The sequence below is a fragment of the Haliotis asinina genome, chromosome 14 (genome assembly GCF_037392515.1).
Source record: "Haliotis asinina isolate JCU_RB_2024 chromosome 14, JCU_Hal_asi_v2, whole genome shotgun sequence".
Taxonomy (NCBI): Eukaryota; Metazoa; Mollusca; class Gastropoda; order Lepetellida; family Haliotidae; genus Haliotis; species Haliotis asinina.
In genome coordinates, this window is record NC_090293.1 from 25100541 (window position 1) to 25121491 (window position 20951).

Consider the following 20951-nt stretch of genomic DNA (forward strand, 5'->3'; position numbering starts at 1 on the left):
TATGCACCTATCACCTTCACACACCTGTAATTAACAACTATTCTAACAGTATTCCCTGGCGACTTGAAATAGGTGTGATGTAATGCATTTATGAGCGGGGGTGATAACATTACATAACACACGGAAGGCGATTATCCCCTAAAGCGATTACTGGGATGGGAAGATCACTAAGCGAGTACTCAATGGAAACTTGTTATGCCTCTGTGCGTAAGACAAAATGTCATTTATTTCTACTTCAAGGGCTGTAACGAGGCAGTTCTTTTAACTCATAGGCATGACTTTAACACCTAATTATATTCCATTGTTTTCTAATTTATATACATGAGCTTTGTTCGAATTAAAACATATCCTCAAGGTGCAGTAATGATGTGTGGTAAAACAAAATGAAGTGAAGTTACATTGAGGTATAGCCTTTTGGAATTGATCATTTATAAGGATCAATAGCTTGTAAATCTGTTGAATGTGTTGGGGCTCATTTCTTACAAGGGTTTGACTGTTTACTTCATGTAACATCCCTATCCTTCATTAATCATGCGCGTGCAAGCAGACGCTCTTTCCGTGGTGTGTGTGTGTGAGAGAGAGAGAGAGACAGAGAGAAGGGGGTGGGGTGTGATGAAACAAATATATCTTACAGAGCCCAAGTCTAGATTATGTGACAAGTCTAGATTTTCTCAGACAGCGAAGAAAGTCTCCGGGCGCCTTTTCATTACATTTTCTGACTCAGTTTCATGAACCCTTTTTTCTGTAAGATATATTCATTTCAGAGGCTAGATGCTATAATCGTATCTACAGATGAAAACGATCTTTGTTTTGAATTTCATCTGACAGTGTCATAAAAAAAATTTTAAATTTAGATTTAATTTTCCTACGGGAACATTAGTGGCATGTAGTGATGAAGTCCAGATGGTTCCGACTTGCCGCCTGAAAGGGCACGGTGCAGTCACGAGTCATGCCGGAAAAAGCTAAGGAACACATTCAGCTGATTACAGCTAAACCATGACTCACTACCGTGATAGTTCTAAAGACTCCTGCTTGAATGTATGTATCGTGTTACGGAATGTGGCGAGGGTTGCCGAATAGGACGCCCTGTGCTGACCATCTCTTGTGTACACACACGGCCGAGGGGCCCAGAGGGAGTGACCGAGTTCGGAATGAATACTCAGTTTATATTGTGCGGGTCGCTGGCCAGCACGTTTTGGACTAACAAGAATAGGTTCTTCTCACTGAGAAATATTGTTTTCTGGGAAGATCAATGACGTTTATCTTAAAAAGATCTTAAAACTCGCGACAATTGAAGGATCTTGAAACCCACGACAGTTAAAGGGTTTTGAAACCCGTCACAGTTTCTCGACCATGTTATTCCAGTGGGTTTCAGTTGAAGCGTCTTGAAACCCTCCACAGTTGAGGGAGTCTGAAACTCGCGACAGTTGAAGCGTCTTGAAACCCTCCACAGTTGAGGAGTCTGAAACTCGCGACAGTTGAAGCATCTTGAAACCCTCCACACTTGAGGGAGTCTGAAACTCGCGACAGTTGAAGCATCTTGAAACAAGCATCTGGGATTTTGAAATCCCCGACAGTTGAAGCATTGTGAAACCCGCGACAGTTAAACATCTTGAAACAAGCATCTGGGATTTTGAAACCCACGGCAGCTGAAACACCTTGAAACCAGCGACAGTCAAAACATCTTGAAACAAACATCTGAGATTTTGAAACCCCCGACAGTTGAAGCACTGTGAAACCCAACAGCTGAAGCATCTTGAAACCCGCGACAGTTGAAAGATGTTGACACCCCCCACCCCACCCCCGACCATGTTTCTTCAGTCAGTTTTCAGAATGTAAACACCCGTGACAGTTCAAGAGAATTTGGTTGGTTTGTTATTTAAAGCTGCACACAACAATATTCCAGCTTCTTTGCGGGGCATTGAAGAAGTTGTAAAGATGAAGGAAAACCAAGTTCTATGGATAGTCAACTTCTTTATTGCAATGGGAGCGACGTTTCGGTGTAGGTACGATAACACCGTTATCACTTGCTCAATAACGGTGTTAGTATCTACACTGAAACGCCGTACACATTGCAATAAAGAAGCTGACTATCCACAGAACTTGGTTCTCCCTCGTAATATTCCAGCTATATGACAGAGATCTATAAATAATCGAGTCTGGACCAGACAATCCAGTGATCAACAGCATGAGTATCGGTCTACGCAGTTGGGATACGATGACATGTATCAGCCTCGTCAGCGAGCGTGACTACACGATCCTGGTAGTCGCATCTTACGAAGATCAATTCTAACCCGGTTCTTCGCGAGTTCCAGGATGTAGAAACCAGCTACAATTCAGGAATGTTGGGACACTAGGTGCATGTCAAGTGTCTTGACAGTTTAACTAACCTTTGGATCTACAGATACCAGACAGACCAGCTCAAGGCAGTAGTTATACTGAGGGAAACAAATAAGGGAACACCGCTTCATGGTAGCGTTTCTTTATTTATTCTGAGATCTTCTCCACCAGAGCTATTCAAAGCTGGTTATGAAAACTGGAACACATTAAAGAAACACTGTAATTTTCCCACATTCCTTTATTTGTTTCTCTCAGTATATTTGAATATACGGAGAGACAGACAACAGACAGATCAAGGACAAACATTTGAATCAAATGATCTGCAGGCCACAGACAGCTCAGTGACCCAGAGGCTTCGGTTCGTACTTGTCTTCAGGTAGTCGAGGTTATGCAGGGTGTGTCGAGGACGTCAGGACCAGAGATAGGCACGGAGATGCATGCGACACACCTAGCAATAGAAACATGCACACATACTCATATACACGCCCTTACTCTCAGGTTCACCCCAACAAAACATTGCACACGTGAATATATCTGTATAGTCGTCAATACAAACACACAACAAAAAAAACGAAACCCCGAACAACCGCGCATATACATCCGTGTACATGAACAGTCAGACATGGAACATGCCTGTACACGAAGTCTAAAATATACAAAGGTGTGCACCAAGTCCTACAGTAAAGTGAACACTGGTTTTGATGAAAAGTACTTCCTGGTTTTCTGCGCGGATCTGCATCACCCAGCACTTCTATTGTAATATACATGTATAGCGTTTATGTAAGATGCATGCATGGAATATATGTAATATACACGTATGGTGTGTGGAGTATATTTTATATACACTTACCGTGCATGAAGTATGAGTAATATACACGTACTCTGCATGTACTGCATGCAATACATTGGCGAATCCAGAGGGGTGCGGAGGTGGGTGAGTGGAGAAGGCAGATTTATGTCGGAAGTGAGCAGCACAAAGGGCAACTACACGCTCACAAAGAACTTACAACTCCAATTGTTAAAACCGATCATAATTAAGTCGACTGATTAAATAATTTTCAAAGGCTTGTTAATTTATTTCTTGGCAGTGTGGTCTACTGGCAAATATGACTAACTGGTCATAGACCGTGATGCATCACGAATCCACTTCAGCGCGACATGAAACAACCACAAAGGTCGCCAGCATGGCGATGTAACGGGTCTGAATCTTTCCCGGTCAGTAAAGTCTGACTAACCATACAACAATGTCACAGACAGACATATTTAATTAGCGCTTTACGAAAATGCCCCAGAACATGCATAGCAAGGGCTGCATACATGGTGCAACGCCACTCATATGTTAGGAGAGATGCAAAAGTTAACACTGCATATCAATAACGTATATTTAAACATCATCTTCCAAACATATTCAAACGGAGCCACGGCTTGCAAATTATTCTGCTCTTCAGCGGGATTCCCATATATTTGTTCTCTAAGGTTTGGGAGACAGGTAGTCTGTCATACAGATCCTGAAACAAACATATCCAAGAAAGTCCATGAAAGTCTGGTATGTGGCAAATCCTCATTGCCACAGTTTCTGAAAATGAAGAAAGTCTCTGGGCTCCTTTTCATTATTTCAAAAATGTTCATTTCAGAGATAAGTTGTAGACTTACATACTAGGAAGACAGGCTCTAGTCTTAGAACTCCGGTTTCTGAAACGTGTGTATACAGCCCAATACTATCAATGGTCACAACTGTCCTTTAAGGGATAACTGCACATAGTCGTCTCAATAATAAACATTTTATTTAGTGATAGCAGTGGAAGACCTTCCTGAAACTGGATCATCTGCGAGGCCCTTCTATCATCGTGACTTATTTGTAGTGACAAAAGAAGAACCGCCATCCCCCTTGAGTCGACATCATGACTTCACAGATGGCTGTTGGAAGTGGCACTTTCAGTTGCAGATTTTTTCCATGTCCATTTTCATCAACACAAAACTGCATGATCACTTTAGTTCATGCAATAAAATTTGCTATTGTTTGTAATTATTTGACATTATCCACTTTAGGAAGGAATGTGTGTTGGAGTGAGTAAGTGAGTTTAGTTTTACGCCGCACTCAGCAATATTACAGCTATATGGCGGCGGTCTGTAAATAATCGAGTCTGGACCAGACAATCCAGTGATCAACAACATGAGCATCGATCTGCGCAATTGGGAACCGATGACATGTGTCAACCAAGTCAGCGAGTCTGACCACCCGATCCCGTTAGTCGCCTCTTACGACAAGCTGAGTCGCCTTTTATGGCAAGCATGGGTTGCTGAAGGCCTATTCTACCCCGGGACCTTCACGGGTCGAATGTGTGTTGGAACAGAAAGTATCTTACCTACTGAAATAGGTCTGTTGCGCATTATTTTGATGGAGTATCATTGTCATAGCTCATCCCAAATTTACTAACTTCTTCTATGAACGTATACAATGTCCTTGTCATGACGACAGATGGAGTGAGTGTAGTTTTTCACTGCTTATGCCAATATTCCAGCAATATCACAGCGGTGGACACCAATAATATGCTTCACACATTGTGCCAATGTGCGGAATCGAACCCGGGTCTTTGGCGTGACGCTTTAACCACTAGGCTACCCAACCGTTTCACAGAGATATAGATAAGGTGGAAGTAGAAAAGAGAGGGATATAGGTATAATAGGGCCAGGACAGAAGAAATCAGAGCAGGACGAGACAGAGATGTAGTTTCAGAGCTAGTAGATGAAAAGTCAGACAGATATGCCGGATCATCATGACACCAGTGGCGACCATTGTATGTTAACAACGGTGTATGTAACACCAACTGTGGTGTACTCTTGCGTCAACGGTGTCTTTACTAACACGACTGTCTTCTTCCGTCAACAACGGTGTCTTTACCACCACGGGTGTCTTCTTCCGTCAACAACGGTGTCGTTATCAACACGGGTGTCTTCTTCCGTCAACAACGGTGTCTTTATCAACACGGGTGTCTTCTTTCGTCAACTACGGTGTCTTTACCAACACGACTGTCTTCTTCCGTCAACAACGGTGTCTTTACCAACACGACTGTCTTCTTCCGTCAACAACGTATTTGCCAACAACAGCGGTGTCTTCTTCCATCATCAATTAGTTTAGAAAGACAGCGACATCTACTTTACTTCAACAGTGGCGATCATCTTACTATTGAATGGTATCTACGTCAACAATAGTGTCTACCTCCTCCAACAGCTGCTTTTATCACAATGGTGTTAATTTGTCGTCATCAGTGGCGTTGACATATGGCCCGTCAGAAGAGGTATCAACATTACTTTACTTTGTATATTTACTTTACTTCAAAAATGGTGGGTACGTCACTTCAAGAATGGCGGGTACTTCGCTTCAAGAATGGTGGCAACTTTAATTCAAGAATGGTGTGTTCCTTACTTAAAACATGATGGGTACTTTAATTCAAGAATGGTGTGTACTTTACTACAAGAATGGTGGGTACTTTACTTCAAGAATGGTGGGCACTGTACTTTAATGGTGTACACTTTCAGTCAACAGTGGTGTATACTATAATGCCAAAAGGCCACAAGACTCTTGAAATAGTTAAGTATGTGTTATTTGTAGATACGCTAACATAAAGAACACGTTGGTGGTAAAAACAATTCACTTCCGGGTACCCACAACTAAAAATCCAAGAAACGGGGAGTGCCTGACTGCCTGGAATGTTGCTGACCGAAGTGTATTGAAACCAAGAACAGCAGGGAGTATCGGAGTCTGGTTTTTCGACGCTTTAATCGATAATATCGCAATATTACAGAGGTGAACCCCGAAAATGGACTTCATGTACCATGTCGGATTCGAACCGGCCTATTCTGTGAAGAGCGAACGCTTTAACCAGTAGGCCACACAACCGATGAAACTAATGCGTTGTGTGTATTGGTTACAATGTCATTATCATAATTACTGAAGATACCCGGAGGGCACTTCAACGTAACATTTCATTTGTCTCAGCGTTGCACATGGTCGAAGATGATGGATATCTACTGTATTTTTGTAACCGCTTTTTCAGCTGTCAGTCAGTCTCACCGACATCTTCACAGTTATCTCTGGCAGTTACGAGTTAGTTTTCGTAAAATGATAGATTACACAAATGCATCACGCCAACTTGATTCGTAACATACCTTTGCAATGTTACATGTCTTATTAATACGTATGGGACGCAGGATGAAACCAAGTATTCAGTATCTCGTGCTTGTTGGGGGTCGGGTGGTCAGGGTCATTGTGACCTCACAGCGTGGATGGTTGCTAATGTTTTCAGTCAGCTGTTTGTCTGGTTTTGTTTTAACTGTGACGTCAAAGGGACGAATTCTTTTATTATTTAGTGCTGAAATGGTCTTTCAATTTTCAGACTATAAGCTGTGACGAGAAAGTTCATGACTGAGTGAGTATTCAGCAATGTTCCAGCTATATGGCGGCGGTCTGTAAATAATCGAGTCTGGACCAGACAATCCAGTGATCAACAACATGAGCATCGATCTGGAATCGATGCATTTGGGAACCGATGACATGTGTCAACCAAGTCAGCGAGCCTGATCACCCGATCCCGTTAGTCGCCTCTTACGACAAGCATAGTCGCCTTTTATGGCAAGCAGGGGTTGCTGAAGGCCTATTCTATCCCGTCAGAAAATTCATAATCAACATGGCTATTGGGATTTATAAGGAGGCGATCCTCTTCGGTCTAGTGGACATAATGTTTTCAGGGAGAGTGGAGGGTCGGTTTTCGATCCACGGACGCGTCATAACAAAACACAGTGATGATAAAAAGATGGTACTTATTGTTACCCTGCCTTTCGCTCAGGATTCAGGCGATAGACTGCTCGACTCGGAGTTAGTATGGCTGAGTGAGTGAGCTTAGTTTTACTCCTACTTTAGCAATATCCCAGCAATATCACGTCAGGAAACACCAGAAATGGATCTCACACACTGTAGCTGTGTGGGGAATCGAACCCGGGTCTTCGGCGTGACGAGCGAATGTTTTACCATTAGGCGTCCCCACCGCCCCGGGTCAGTATGGGGTATCCACGATAAACGGAGTCATGGTATCTGAATGGGCTACCACTGTACACTGTATCGGCCTTGAACAAGTATCCATATACATACATGCATGTGAATAAGTGTGTTACATACCACTAACACCATGGAGAGGGAATTTACTTTTACGCCGATGGCACAAAATATGGGCATCACACATTGTACTCATGTTGGGCTCGATCTTGGGTCTTCGACATAAAGTACGAACACTATAACCACTAGACTACGTCACCAACCATTCATGCATGTGGCAACGTAGGTGCAATAATCTAGTGCGCGACATAAATCCCATTTACCTAACGACCGAGTAGCAAATGGATAACAAGACCCACATACAATCGGTATCCAACCCTTTTCTTATTATTCACCACCTCTTGCCATAAAAACAGACTTGAATATATTATTTCAAGTGACGTCACTAGAATGACGTCATAAACATGACTCATATTCTTATTTAAAGCCCTAGGTCAGTATATATATTGACAACACCAGTATCACTCGGGGGAAGATGTAAGCCCTCTCCTGTGGTGCTTTATGCACGATTCGGGCGAATCATCTTCATGCACTAATGCCCCAAAACTATATTTAGAAAATGTGATTCCTCGGAGTGCATCGCAGTGCCGTCACGTACAACTGCAAATCGTGTAAAGCCGCTATAGCTGTACGTGACTGGACAGAGGTATGAGGAATCGGACAATGTAGGGGGCGGACTGTGGTTTGAACGTGTAGTCCGATTTGTTCGTGCCTCTGTCTGCATATGTGAAAGCCAGCGGTTTTGGTTCAAAGACAGTCATGAATTTCTGTCATGCAAACATGTCAGAGTGATGCAATTCAACATACTTTTAAAGACGGGAAGAAAGAAATCTGAGGAAATAATGAATATGTATGAACGAATATAAAGTGAAAAGAAAATATATGTGCATGAAACCAGTGAATACATGAATAGGAGAAAAAAATGGTAACTGATGGAATGAATAATTAATAGATCTTGTCGTCCAGTAAAAGTCTGTAGGCACAGGGGTAAAGTCACTTCCTCATTAAATCATCTACCCTCATTCCGAGGCAAGTCTACGTCAAGTGTGACGTCGAATCTCTCTCTACAACACTCCATCTATATAACATGGCATGTACTGGAGCGTGGAGCCAAGTGTTCCTCTAACACATGACATTACAAGGGCATGGAGCCAAGCTTCCCTCTAAAACAAAACATGTACTGGGAACCACGAGCCAAGTATCCTTTAAACACGACATGTACTGGAACGTCGAACCCATTTAACCCTCACACTAAAGCAGGGTATCCGTTGGAGTGTGGAGCCAAGTCTCCCACTAAAACACTTCTTATAATAGAGTGTGGAGCCAAGCCTCTGGATACAACATGGTGTGTACTGGAGCATGAAACCATGTCTCCCTCAAAAACACGACCTGTACTGGAGCGAGGAGCCATGTCTCCCTCTAAAACAGGGCATGTACTGGAGTCTGGGACCATGTCTCCCTCTCAAACATGTACTGGGCTATGGAACCAAGCCTCTGTCTTAAACACAGCATGTAGTGGAGTGTGGAGCCACGTCTCCCTTAAAACACCGCCTGTACTGAAATGTCCAAGTCGAAACATAGGTGTTTTTTTTAAAGTGAGAACTAGGACTCCTGGTGTTTTAGAACGATGTGTACATAGAAGCCATGGATGTCAATGGACAAAAACCCGACGTCGCCGTCAGCACTACCGCTTACACCCACCCAGCAGGCAGGCAGTGTTGACATGGGCTCAGTCTGTATTGTCCACTCAGAAAGCCATGCACACACTAAACAAGAACCCTCTGTCCATCAGAGGAAAACAAAATCACCCAATGTATATCTCGACTGTTTCAACATCCGGGTAATGCATACTGATACTGTTTGTATTAACTTTAGATAAACAAATATGTGCAGTACGTAAACTGAACAAAGTAGGGAATAGCTTTTATGAAATTGTGTTTAGTCATTACTATACAAATATCACATAGATCCTTTACTGTTTAAATACATCTAGTTTATGAGATCATTTAGCAACACGTCGTCTTTGAAATCAGTGAAATCAACGTTGGGAACCGATGACATTTGTCAACCAAGTCAGCGTGCCTGACCACCCGATTTCGTTACGTCGTCTTTGAAATCAGTGAAATCAACGTTGGGAACCGATGACATTTGTCAACCAAGTCAGCGTGCCTGACCACCCGATTTCGTTACGTCGTCTTTGAAATCAGTGAAATCAACGTTGGGAACCGATGACATTTGTCAACCAAGTCAGCGTGCCTGACCACCCGATTTCGTTACGTCGTCTTTGAAATCAGTGAAATCAACGTTGGGAACCGATGACATTTGTCAACCAAGTCAGCGTGCCTGACCACCCGATTTCGTTACGTCGTCTTTGAAATCAGTGAAATCAACGTTGGGAACCGATGACATTTGTCAACCAAGTCAGCGTGCCTGACCACCCGATTTCGTTACAGTCATCTTTTACGACAAGCTTAAGCTACTGCTGACCAATTCTAACCCGGGTCTTCACGGGGTAAGAGGACAAAATGATACATGTAAGAGATGGTTATTCAATGATGGTATGTCTAAGTATCATATCTGAGTTGGGACATTATATTGGCAGCGCGTTAAATTTTGATGACACTTGTTGATAATATTTCTGTCAAATCCATATATAAGGAGTGCATTTCCTTCTGACCAGCGGTGTATTTCAGACGCTGGTTTTCAGCATATTCATAATAGTGTACAAAACGGATATCTGGTGCCCATCTTGAATTTAATAATCCATACATTGTACATTGTCCATATGAATACAAAAGCGCACGCACGCACGCACACGCACACACACACTTTGTACTTTGCGTCAGAATTACTTCCTTGATTCAAAACGACATGCGTGATATGGTTTGTTTCAATTTCTTTTAACTACAATGAACACCGGAGTCGACCTTATACACCGAACAGTTGAAAACCGCTGACACCATGACAATACGCTTTGTACAACAGGCCAGAAAACATGGCGGAAACACCAACTGAAAAACATTTATGCTATGGCGTCGTTAGTGTTTTTGCTGCAACGACATTTACATCACTTGAGGCGATTGACCAAAGCAATAGTAGCCCTATGGTATGTGTTTATGGGGTGGGGTGGGGCAATCCATGAGATACCATGCCGTACTCAGACACATTAAACTGACTCCCTGCCGAAAAGACCCGTTCATGCCTAGCGCAGGCAGGGAACAACAAGTACAATATTTTAACGCCCTTTGGTATGACGTGGCCGGGGATCGAACCCGCGACATTTTGCTCTCCGGGCGAAGGCTCGAACCACAACACCATGGAGACGGTCTGTTAGCCCTATAAAGTTATACCTCGGTGTGCTACGTGACGAAACCTCTAGGCGGATATTGAAAATCAGCTGTTTTCTTTCGTATTTGGTATATCACTTACAATTACTTTCTAAACCGGGGTGACCCGTGAAGGTTCCGGGGTAGAATAGGCCTTCAGCAACCCATGCTTGCTATTAAAGGCGACTCGGCTTGTCGTAAGAGGCGACTAACGGGATCGGGTGGTCAGGCTAGCTGACTTGGTTGACACATGTCATCGGTTCCCAAGTACGTAGATCGATGCTCATGTTGTTGATCACTGGATTGTCTGATCCAGACTCGATTATTTACAGACCGCCGCCATATAGCTGGAATATTGCTGAGTGCGGCGTAAAACTAAAACTCACTCACTCACTCACTCTAAACCGGGGTAGTATTCTCCTTCCTGGCACGCATGTTAGCGTTATGTCGATTTGTTTTCTCGAGGAGGAAGTTATGGGACTGCAAAGCGAGAGTAACCTCGATATATGTCACGATCTGTGTACAACAGGAAGTAGTCACATAAAAACGTGTGCATGCTGCACGTGCATATCGTCTAAAACGTGAAATCGGACTTGCTGCACGTGTAATACATGACATCTGACGTCCTACAGTTAATGTAAGCAAAGGTTGTTTTGACATTCCTTTGTACAAGGACACAAAAACGAACATCTACTAAAAACATATTTGAAAGTAAACAAAATAAAAACAGAAACAATAAAGAAACTTTTATATTATCTTAATAAGCTATACTACAAATGAAGCAAGAGAATTAATACTTCATTTAAAGAAACTACAGTAATCTGGACATACCAAATAGTATACCATTAGAAAAAGTAGGCGATATATATTTTTTAGCCAATGCCAGTGCATAGATAAAAAGTAAAATTTACCCATACAGATGAAACATTTCCAAAGTAGAGGTAGAAACTGTGACATTTTCTCTAAATTTCACTTCGTCGTTTGTTCTCACCTTGGCTTCATAATTTGCGGGGTTTTTTTCATTTTTGTAAATTTAACATCTCCTATTCTTTTTGAATCATATATGTTGGATATGTTTGGATCAACTTTTTTGTCTGACCGACTGTGGGGTATGGTTAATGAAGGAATGAAGTGACTTCGAGTTAGGGGGGTGTTGGGGGAGCCTAGTGGTTAAAGTGTTCGCTCGCCGTGTCAAAGGCCCGGGTTCGATTCCCCACATGGATTCAGTGTGTGAGACCCATTTCTGGTGATATCGCTGGAATATTGCTATAAGCGGCGCAAACCAACACTCACTCACTAACTCGAGTTAGGGAGAGAGTGGTGTGGGTTTTACGTCGTTTGAAACAATATCCTCACAATATCACACCAGAATAATTCACCACACACTTACATGTGGGAAACTGAACTCGGACCTTCGGCGTGACGAGCAACGCTTTAACCACCAGGCTAGGATTTCGAGAATTACCAATAAATTGTGCTTTTTTTGTGGCTGGAATATTGCTTGGTGAAGCATTAAACAAAAACATACTCATTTAGTAAATGCATGTCGGTTCATACATACTGACAAAAGAAGGGTGGTAATGAATTCACTACTCTCTGACCGGATAGATACACTCGTCTAGGTCATGGGGCAAACGAGACTGTCCTGCCCGACGCTGCTCAATGCGGACGTTACCTGGAAACCGTTGACGAGACTGTGTTTGCTTTTTGAGGAAATAAATCGTGTTTTAAACATCAAGGACGCCAAACCATCTGTCGCCAACACAACTTAACAAACACGGGTTTTAACTCAGAACCCCGCTTAAATGAGTGAGTGAGCGAGTCACGTTTTGCGCCGCTTTTAGCCATATTCCAGTAATATCACGGCGGGGGACACCAGAAATGAACTTCACACATTGTACCCACGTGTGGGATCGAACTCGGGTCTTCAGCCTGACGAGCGGACGTTTTAACCACTAAGCTACCACGCCACCCCCCCACCCCACCCCACCCTTAAATAATGTAATGATCGCAATGCTATATCCAAACTTATTAACAATCATATTAACAAATGTAGAAGTACTAGTTGAAATAAAACTAATCGTAGTTGTACTGCACTAGCCTCCATACATGTGCTGCATGTTCAGAGCGCTAACACTATTTACCAATAGGTCCGTGTAAACTCGATATTCATTCTCAACTCCCTGGGGAACATACAGGTCAAGTTGTTTGTGAGGCGTTAGACGATTTTAGGATTTGGGATTATACGTCGACACACAGTAGCCCATACCGTAACTGCTGAAAGCATGCTGCCTGCATTGTAGGTGGTAACCGTTATGGTTAAGCAGGACAGCTCAGTGGATAGTGCCCTCTCTTATCATGTGCTAACCTGGTTTTGTTATGAATTAATGTTTTAGCCATGTTCAGTAAAACTAGGTTCAATTTGAAAGTTAGTTGGAACAGAGGGTTGGAACAGCGGCCCTCCGTTTTACAGTGAGTGAGTGAGTGAATGAGTGAGTATAAATATATATATTTCAGGGGAGCGGGTAGGGGGGGGGGGGGGGTGGTGTCGGGGGAGGCACCGGATACAGGTCTCACACATAATACCCATAAGGGGATTCGAACCTGGGCCTGATCGGCTTCAACCACTGGTGCCTAACGCCCCAGAGTCCTATTACGATGACTATGATAATCAAGAACTGAGTTATCGGGTGGATTGCAGGGTGACTGGGCTAACTCAGAGGACAGTGCCGTTCCTTTACCTACCTGGGTCCAGGTTTTATTGCCACCCTGGCAAGATGCCGTTATACAAAGAGATATTAGTGATAATTTGTTCTTTACACCTATTCATTAACATAGACTTATGACTGTCGTAGCGGTAATATTACATCGTGCAACGATGTATATATGTTCATATTATGTGCAGGGACGGTGGGGTAGCCTAGTGGGTAAAGTGTTCGCTCGTCACGCCTAAGACATGGGTTCGATTCCCCATAGGGGTACAATGCGTGAAGCCCATTTCCTGTGTCCTCCGCCGTGATATTGCTGGAATACTGCTAAAAGCGATGCAAAAGTGAACTCACCTACTTACATCGTGTAGGTTATTTTTCACAGGTGATGAAACAGCCTCGTTAACGCCCGTCCAAGGTTGCTGTTATACCTGTTGAGGGCTAGCGTTGACAGAACATGCCTTCCCTCTTCACACCTACTTCTAGCACGAGGTGAGATAAACATGGCCCATAATATTTCAGTGTAACTCCTTAAAAGCATAAACAAATATGGCGGCGTGCCTGCCATACCGAGCACGCCTAAATGTGGAAAGGATAAACAAGGAGCGACACTGGTGTTCGCGCGAGTCCTCGTCAAAACCAGTCCAACTTTACCAACACGAAATAGTTTGAATCGCCATAATTGTTTTCATTTATGTCCTTTCTAAAAATAATTTAGAAAGGAATTGTTCGTAATTTCAGTGACAGCGCTGTTGCTTGGAATACCGTGTAACGTGCAAAAGATACGAAAACAGATAGTGTTAAGCTTGTCAATATGCTACCTCGCTGACACAAGGTCGATGTAATTATGTAGATCGTACATGGACCGTTATTGGCAGAACAGAGACATGATTTTAATAAAGAGATTATACAAGGTCCGTCATATGAGCTTGACTTTAAGGTTTCGAACCTTGAGGCTAGGTCGTCGGTGGTGTTAGAAATCATAGCACAAGACGGTTTCGCATTGACCAGAAGGGATTTTGTCTGTACATTGACACATTCACACCATGCCATTGACTGAGACACTCATCATGCCCAGTGGATGCCACATTCATCGTATGACCGTGACAGCTACATCCATCGCATATAGTGATTGCCACATTCACCACATGACAATGGCTGGTACATTCGTTCCCTGTAGTGATTGCCACATTCACCACACGACAATGTCTGGTACATTCATTCCCTATAGTGATTGCCACATTCACCACAAGACAATGTCTGGCACATTCATTCCCTATAGTGATTGCCACATTCACCACAAGACAATGTCTGGCACCTTCATTCCCTATAGTGATTGTCACATTCACCACATGACAATGGCTGGCACATTCATTCCCTATAGTGATTGTCACATTCACCACATGACAATGGCTGGCACATTCATTCCCTATAGTGATTGTCACATTCACCACATGACAATGTCTGGCAACTTCATTCCCTATAGTGATTGTCACACTCACCACATGACAATGTCTCGCACATTCATTCCCTATTGTGATTGTCACATTCACCACATGACAATGGCTGGCACATTCATTCCCTATAGTGATTGCCACATTCACCACAAGACAATGTCTGGCACCTTCATTCCCTATAGTGATTGTCACACTCACCACATGACAATGGCTGGCACATTCATTCCCTATAGTGATTGTCACATTCACCACACGACAATGGCTGGCACATTCATTCCCTATTGTGATTGTCACATTCACCACAAGACAATGTCTGGCACATTCATTCCCTATAGTGATTGTCACATTCACCACATGACAATGGCTGGCACATTCATTCCCTATAGTGATTGTCACACTCACCACATGACAATGGCTGGCACATTCATTCCCTATAGTGATTGTCACACTCACCACATGACAATGGCTGGCACCTTCATTCCCTATAGTGTTTGTCACACTCACCACATGACAATGTCTGGCACATTCATTCCCTATTGTGATTGTCACATTCACCACATGACAATGGCTGGCACATTCATTCCCTATAGTGATTGTCACACTCACCACATGACAATGGCTGGCACATTCATTCCCTATAGTGATTGTCACATTCACCACATGACAATGTCTGACACCTTCATTCCCTATAGTGATTGTCACATTCACCACACGACAATGGCTGGCACATTCATACCAGGACAGTGATTACAACGCTCGTCAACAGAAAGTGATTGTCCCGTTCAACTCATGACGCTGATTGTCACATAACATTCCGTTACCCACAATGAGGTCAGTTTTGTTACGAGGGAGTGATCCGGTGACAGTGATTGTCACATTGATTTGATAAAATATGCCTCTGTATAAGTCTGACTACTGCTACCCGACCGCCACGCCTATACACATCGGGGCTTCCAGACAACCGTGGTATGTTTCTCGTGGGAGGAAGCGCCTTAGGTTATGGGAGATGGGCGTTCTATGGCCACGCCTTTTGTATAGACAGATACATTTCTGAATGTGATCCACAGGTATTTACATTGCATAAAAGGCATCTGTTGCACGTCCTGTCTTGAAGGTGTTTTGTACGTAGGCTTTATGTGGAGTATAACACAGGAATCGGGTGGGTAGTTGAGCCCTCGTCTTAATGTCCAATGTTGTTGCATAGCTTACTAAGCGTTTCTGAATAATCTAAATTGCGTCCTCTTTAGGATGGTCGAAAATAATACGTGATGAACCAGGTTGAAAATAAGACGATGATGATGTAGGGTGAAAATGAGAGGGATTCTGTCGCGGATAAGGGAGGTAACGTGTGCCTTAGTCCATACGAACATACATTTCACGAAGTCTTGGACACGAGAAATCGAACATAAACAATGGCGCGGACGCTACACCGATTCCAGACAGCACACAGCAGCTGGAGACCGCAACTGCAACGGCAACAAACTCCCAACACAAACACCACCTGCATTCTGCTCGCAACCCAACAATGTTTTAATTTGTAGGGTGTGGAACAATTGCATTTTTTTTACCAAAATCACATCATTACCTCAACTCGTTTTCTTTAGAACGTCTGCATTGCGTGTAGTTCGTATGTAAGCACAAATCTGAATATATGTTCGAAGGTCAAAATTAAAGAAAAAATAAGCAAAAACTCCATTTTTGTTGAGAGGGATTATATCATGAGGACTATCGGGTGAGCTTGTTAAAAGCAACACGGTCATTACTGCTGTTGTTGCGTGTAATAAATGGCCTTTCGCACAACAAAACACCCAAACGTGCTCACCGATATGACGTGTTTTGTCAACAAACATTTTATTTAAGTAGACCCGATAGCAGGATTGATAAACACTTTAAAAGGAAAGCTGCGTGAACCATGAGGAAACGTATTACCGACAGTATCAGCTCAGCTCATAATGGCGAGGAATGATTGAGATAAAGGCTTTGAAACTTTCCTCAAACTCTGACTACTGAGTTATGCTGATAGTCAGCTGCGGTTCCGATTGGCCACGGAAACACCCGATGATGGGAAGTGTACAACTGCGAGCTTTATCTTCGCAAGGGTGTCGATCACAGGATTGGGTGGTTGATATTTTATTTCGTACACAGAGCAATAATCCTGTTTAGGTGGATGTAGTATTTGAAGAAGGATAAAGGATATTGAAATCCGCCTCAGCTGTAGAAAACAGCTTCAAAACGATGTCTTCATCACGTCGCGTCATAAATCTGATGTTGATGTTGCCGTCGAACATGACCTGGTTGGACCTGAATTTCCACATGAAATGTTTCAAAGTAATTTCAAGTCTGCGTTATGATGTAAGAAGACTGGAGTGCTCCAGTTCCCAAACCTACATAAATTTAACCAGATCCATATAATATAGCAGTATCAGTCATTCCATATTTTGGAGACAGCCTTTATGGCCAAGTGCTTGTGGTGAAGGGTTTATCTAGAGAGTAGAAGGTCTGTGGTTCGAACCCCGGGTCTTTCAATACCAGAATCCGTAGAAAGATGGTACTATCTGTCACCTGAATAATCTGTCTCCCGGACCCAGGAGTCCAACTGAAATCTAGGATCATTAGGCAAGTCCAGATTGGCTCAGTTGTCGAAGTTCAGTATTATTCCCAGCTCCTGTTTGGATGTTAATATATGTAGATGTGTATTGTGAATTGGGATACACGTCACTGTTAATCTGGAACTAAATGACAGCAGTCTATTACCTGCCTGTCTCCCTGTAATGGTAAACCCAACATGGTTCCTATGTTAAAATGCGGTGCAAAAACCAGTCGGCTCGCTGAACTAGTTGATAACCTCCAGCCTACTCTAACACACTTAGGCCGCTAAAAAAACTTCCACCAAAAACTGCCCCCACAACAACAACAACAACAACAACAACAAAAATCATTCATATTCATAACAGAGAAAAAGACACAAAACTTACGAAACAGAACACCCGCAAGAGCAAGAAGAAGAAGAAGAAGAAGACGACGAAGACGAAGACGAAGAAGAAGAAGTAATGCAAGACAAAACCAAACTTGGAAAGACGGTGTCATGCGATGGTGACACTGATAATCTCCCAGTAAGGTAGAAAGTTCCTGAGGAAATCTACATTTGTCGCTCTTCTGCAATGGCTTCTGCATTACCTATACGAAGGGAAACTAATATCGTCTAAGGACAGGAAATTGCGGTACACCTTGAGGTCTCCACTCGCAACCAGTCCCTCCGCCCCCTTACCGCAGTTAGACTTGCATATTTAACATTAGCCAGGAAAGGGAGACTACTCTCAGGCGCACCGTGTCCAGGAACTCCCTTCACGAAGCAACCATTACTAAGGTTAACCTGAACCCCCATTTCTGTAACACTGCACTAAGATTACCTTAGTTGCTTACGATCACCTTAGTGCTTTGTGAAAAGAGGCCGTGGTCGTTTTGATACTGGTAATCCGACCCCCACTGGTGTATTGCTATTTGCTAGTCAGACATTTAACTTTTACCCTAACTGCTGTTGATAATGTCTTCATTTCACCATGGACGTAAACGAATAGGTCCAAAGTTTCAAGGAAGGCTCTAATTACATCTTTGACTCGAAATGGGCACTACCGCGAGATCTGTGAAGGTCCGGGGTAGAACTGAGGCTTTCAGCAACCCATGCTTGCCATAAAAGGAGACTATGCTGTTAAGAGGCGACTTAGGGGATCGGGTGGTCAGGCTTGCTGACTTGGTTGACATATGTCATCGGTTCCCAATTGCACAGATCGATGCTATTGCTGTTGACGGGATTGTCTGGTCCAGACTCGATAATTTACAGACCACCGCCATATAGCTGAAATATTGTTGAGTGCGGCGTAAAACTACCCTCACTCACTACAGAGAAAGGACAGTGGCAAAGGTATTTTTTTACTTATTTCACAAGGAACACTGAAGTGTACTCAGACATCGACCCCTTAGTACACTTTCCGCCTTCGACTTTACCTGTGCGCGGAGTATGTATAAAACGGGTAAATAAGGTTCACACACTTACCGGGTTTCCTGACAAGCAGACTCAAGTGATCCTAGTTAACTTCCACTGTTTCGCTTTAAAAAAACAGCCGTTTCACCGTGACGTTACTTTCCTTCCCTGATGCTGAACAATCGGGTAAATATCCCACTCACACACTTATGTCGTATTAGCGTACCACGACAGTGCCGGGCAGAAATAAGTGTCCATTATCAGTTAATGAAGAAAAAAGACCAAAACTAAATAAAACCGACAAACAAAACAATCCTCTTTTATCGATACTTTGGCCGTATTAGCATACCAGGACAGGACCAGACAGGAGTCCATTATCACTTTTTGAAGAAACACAAGCTCTAAAAACAAAATAAACAATTAAAATATATAATCAGATAGCAACCCCTCCCTTCCCCTCCCCCCAAAACACCATAACTGTACGACTGTCTTATATGGTCATCTATGAATATCTTGCCTCTTATATTGCCAATCCTTTATTATCACGCCCCTGCCAATACAGTACCGGGCAGATACAAATGTCCATTAACAACTGTTCAGGACAAACAAAATAATTTGTTGAAAAACATAACCAAGAAAAAAAAATATGAACAACAAAAAACAACAACTGAGAAATAAAAACAAGAATAAAAAAATACATAAATAAAATAAAAATAAAAGGATATAAGAAGAAACAAAAAACATAAATTACCCAACAAACACACATACACAGACTGACACACATACACAGGCGCACGCACGCACGCACGCACGCACACACACACCTCTAGTTATCCGTTATCATGGGCATTATGCCTGCAGTCTATCTATTCTAATACTTAGAAGCCAGCCTCTATAGCATCGTTGGGAAACACTACCTCCTTCAGCAGTTGTGGATTCTGGAGTAGCCTAGGGGTGGATTGTTTACTCATGACGACGAAGCTACATCAGAACTATGTTTGAATCCACTCTTTGTGTCCACTGTCGTGGTCTTGCCATGGGGACCTTGTTTGCACACTTCACTTTCACCCGTTTTCGCGGAAGTATCACTGATAATTTTATACACTTTCAGGACAAAAAAGGGATGGAATGGGCGGAAGTGGTAGTAGTACTCCTGCGCGCGCACGCACACACACGCTCTCTGGATCCGCTTGTGCAGCTATGGAAGCCACTAACACAGTCTAGTTGCCTACTTGCTCGGTGGAGTTGCTCTCGTGGTTTAAACAAATACGGGATTCTCGCATTGCCGTATGTGGCGTTTTGTCGGGTAGAAAACTGCGTCTCTGTTTAATACTGGTAATGACTGCATGTATTGATGCAGTGTTGCACAGGTGTTCGTTGTCATTGTTATATAGGACTTGGATAACAATAGCACACTGCAATAATAATTCATCTGTTGTGATTCGGAAGATACCATACGGCATGTATGCAGATATGACATATTTTCAAACGTTATACGATTCAGCGTTCAGGTGAAAACATTGTTTCTCGTTGTACGTCATGGCTGATTTACGTCTGGGCGAATATATGCCTACATCTGAAAGTGTGTGTTCGAATCCTGGGTGGGTTTTGTTTCTTTTTTTTAACGCTGTTTGGCACCGGTCTGTCTGCAATAACGAATTATGAGGCACCGGAGGCACTAACCAGGATACGGTTGGTTCGCTGTTATTTAACGCCGCATTCAGCTATATGGCGGCGGTGTCAAAATCGAGTCTGAATCAAACACTCGAGAGATCAATAATCATAACACCAGTCACAGTCATCAATGAAGTAGTGTAGCAAATATACTGACAGTAGTTTCGACATTAGTTTTGTATGTATGTGTATCAGTTAGCTGTCATACACTGACAAGGGAAGTATGATGCTATCTCTAGGAAGGAGAGATACCACTTCAGCATGTGTATGCCCCGTCCCAGGGAGACAAGGAGGAAGGAAACAGCCCATCAGTGTATCCCTTCCACTCTGTCCCTGCACGTCCCATGCACC